We start from the raw sequence: 3,117 nt of genomic DNA on the forward strand, positions 1-3,117 counted from the left end.
TGGTAAAGCCCGCCCCGGGACCCTGTGCTGAGGTGACAAGTTCTTCACAAGATACTGGGTATGTAAACTTTCCTCCTTTAACATACACATATCAATGTTGTCTCCTCGGGATTGTCTTGAAAAACTGTATGTTTGCAGACTCCAGCCATACGAGCTGATCTTAGCTCACATGACCCCTAGATACAGGCTACATCTACACTGGCATGATTTTCCGAAAATGCTTTTAACAGAAAAGTTTTCTGTTAAAAGCATTTTTGGAAAATCGCGTCTAGATTGGCAGGACGCTTTTCCGCAAAAGCACTTTTTACGGAAAAGCGTCCGTGGCCAATCTAGACGCGCTTTTCTGCAAAAAAGCCCCAATCGCCATTTTCGCCATCGGGGCTTTTTTGCGGAAAAGAAATCTCTGCTGTCTACACTGGCCCTTTTGCGCAGAAGTCTTTCGAAAAAAGACTTTTGCCCGAACGGGAGCAGCATAGTATTCCCGCAAAAGCCAGGTTCAACAAGGACAAGTGTAGAGTCCTGCACTTGGGATGGAAGAATCCCAAGCATAGTTACAAGCTGGGGACCAACCAGTTAAGTAGTAGTTCTGCAGACAGGGACCTGGGGGTTACAGTGGATGAGAAGCTGGAGATGAGTCAACAGTGTGCCCTTGTAGCTGTTGGGACCAGGAAAACAAGGCCTGGTCAACGTTATGCTAAGGAAAGTTAGCAAAGGCTAATCACGGAGGCCTCTGGGTATTTTTGACCAGAAGCAGAAATGTGGTTCAAACAGAGGCGCACCCTCCATGCTGGCTTAGGTTATAAAGTAAGATGAGTGATAAATTATATATTTGTACCTACTGTAAGTAGAATGGCTTGCTTTGGGAACTGGTCTGTAACTCCCTGTTTTTGTTCCTCTTCGCTTATCTTACCTCCCTATTTTTGCCCTTTGTTTGTACCCGACTCTTTTGTCTCCTTGTTCCTGGTACCTGCCTTTTGTGATTGATAAGAAAGTTACTGATGCATTATGAAGCGCTTTTGGCCACAATGTATAGTTGGCTAAGATATGCATAGATATTAAAAGTTTCTAGAAAGGGGGGTAAGTGGCTTGGGTGAAGAGCTTATGACGCGACTGAACTGTCTTTATAAGCCTACCTGTTACTAAAATCGGGGCTGGTTCTCTTTGGAGACGGGCCGCTCTCTATTGTTGTGTGCACTCTTCAATAAAGAGCTTGTGATTGGACTTTGCTGGTGTTGCCTGTCTCTTTGCGGTCAGACAACGAACCGAGCCGTCTGGGTTAGAGTCCCTGACATAGCCAAGAAGGCTAATGGCATATGAGGTTGCATTAAGAGGAGCATTGCCAGTAGATCCAGAGATGTCATTATTCCCCTTTATTCGGCTTTGGTGAGGCCACATCTGGAGTACTGTGTCCAGTTCTGGGCCCCCCACTACAGAAGGGATGTGGACACATTGGAGAGGGTCCAGCAGAAGACAACCAAAATGATTAGGGGGCTGGAGCAATTGCTCTATGAAGAGGCTGAGGGATTTAGGTTTCTTTAGTCTGAAGAGGAGACCATGAGGGGGGATTTTATAGTAGCCTTCAACTTCCTTATAAGGACACAGGAACGCAAGGTAACCTGTTCTCCCAACTCTCGCTTTCAGACGGGGTGGGGAACCTTATTGGGGGGGCGGAAGGCACACACTAGTAGGGTTGCCAGATGGTTTCAGCAAAAAACACCCCAGGAAAATTTTTGTTGAGGGAAAAAAGCCAACCAAACAAAAAAACCCCACCAGGAACATTTTTGTTGAGCAAAATCCAGTTGTGACCCCTTTAATTAGTCAGCCAATCTCCCTGCCCCGGCTTATTTCTGCTGGGCGCAGAGGAAAAGCAGAAAATACTGGACATTTTCTTTGTCCAGTATTTTCTAAATTTATTTACCGGACAAAAAGTGCAAATACCGGGCTGTCTGGCTCAGTGCTAGACACCTGGCAACCCTACACACAAGTGTGAAGAAAAAAAAATCCCAAACCCCACCATCCGCATTAACACATGCCCCAACTGAGAAGGAGGAAGAGGCTTCCCACACTCCCCTCGCACACCGGAGCTTGTGAGAAGGGGGGAGGGCGGGGGGCGGGGCGGGGCAGGCTAGCAGAATTTGTCTGCTCCAATCAGGCCACCCAGAGAAATAAAAAAGCAAATTGAAAGAGCCAGACGAATACCTAGAAACCATCTACTTCAAGACAGACCCAAGAAAACCAACAATAGAACACCACTTGTCATCACCTACAACCCCCAACTTAAACCTGTCCAACACATTATCAATAAACTACAGCCTATATTGGAACAGGATACCATACTCAAAGAGGCTCTGGGAGACAGACCCATAGTCTCCTATAGACAGCCACCTATCCTCAAGATGATTCTTACCAACCACCACAGGACATACCACACTAATACCAACCCTGGTACCTTCCCTTGCAACAAACCCCGTTGCCAGATTTGTCCACATATTCATTCTGCTGATACCATTATTGGACCTAACCAAGTGAGTTATAAGATCAAGAACACATATTCCTGCACATCCAGAAATATAATCTATGCTATCCTGTGCCGAAAGTGTCCGTCTGCTATGTACATTGGACAAACATCTCAGACACTTCGCCAAAGGATTAATGCCCACAAACCAGGTATCAGACAAGATCACAAAGAGAAAACAGTTTCTTGCCATTTTAACCAGAAAGGACACTCTCTCAATGACTTAACCACCTGCATTCTGCTACAAAGACCTTTTACATCTGCACTTGAAAGGGAATCCTCTGAACTGTCATTCATGTTAAAATTCGACACTTTCCAACAAGGACTTAACAAACATTTGAACTATCTCACCCATTACCAAGATAGTTTCCCCAATTATCACCTCTAATACCATTAACTCAGGAACATCCCACTCTCCCTACCTCTAATATCATCAATTCACAGACACTTACCTTCCTTCCTCCCCCCCCCCCCCTGCATTTTTTCTGGAACAGACACTCCTAGCTTTTATTGTTACCTTGCCGCACAAAAATCTTAATTATCTGCTTTTTGTTTTTATCTGAAATGCCCAATTAAAATCCTTCTTTTAGCTCCATAATTCT

The sequence above is a fragment of the Pelodiscus sinensis genome, unplaced genomic scaffold (assembly GCF_049634645.1).
Source record: "Pelodiscus sinensis isolate JC-2024 unplaced genomic scaffold, ASM4963464v1 ctg81, whole genome shotgun sequence".
Taxonomy (NCBI): domain Eukaryota; kingdom Metazoa; phylum Chordata; order Testudines; family Trionychidae; genus Pelodiscus; species Pelodiscus sinensis.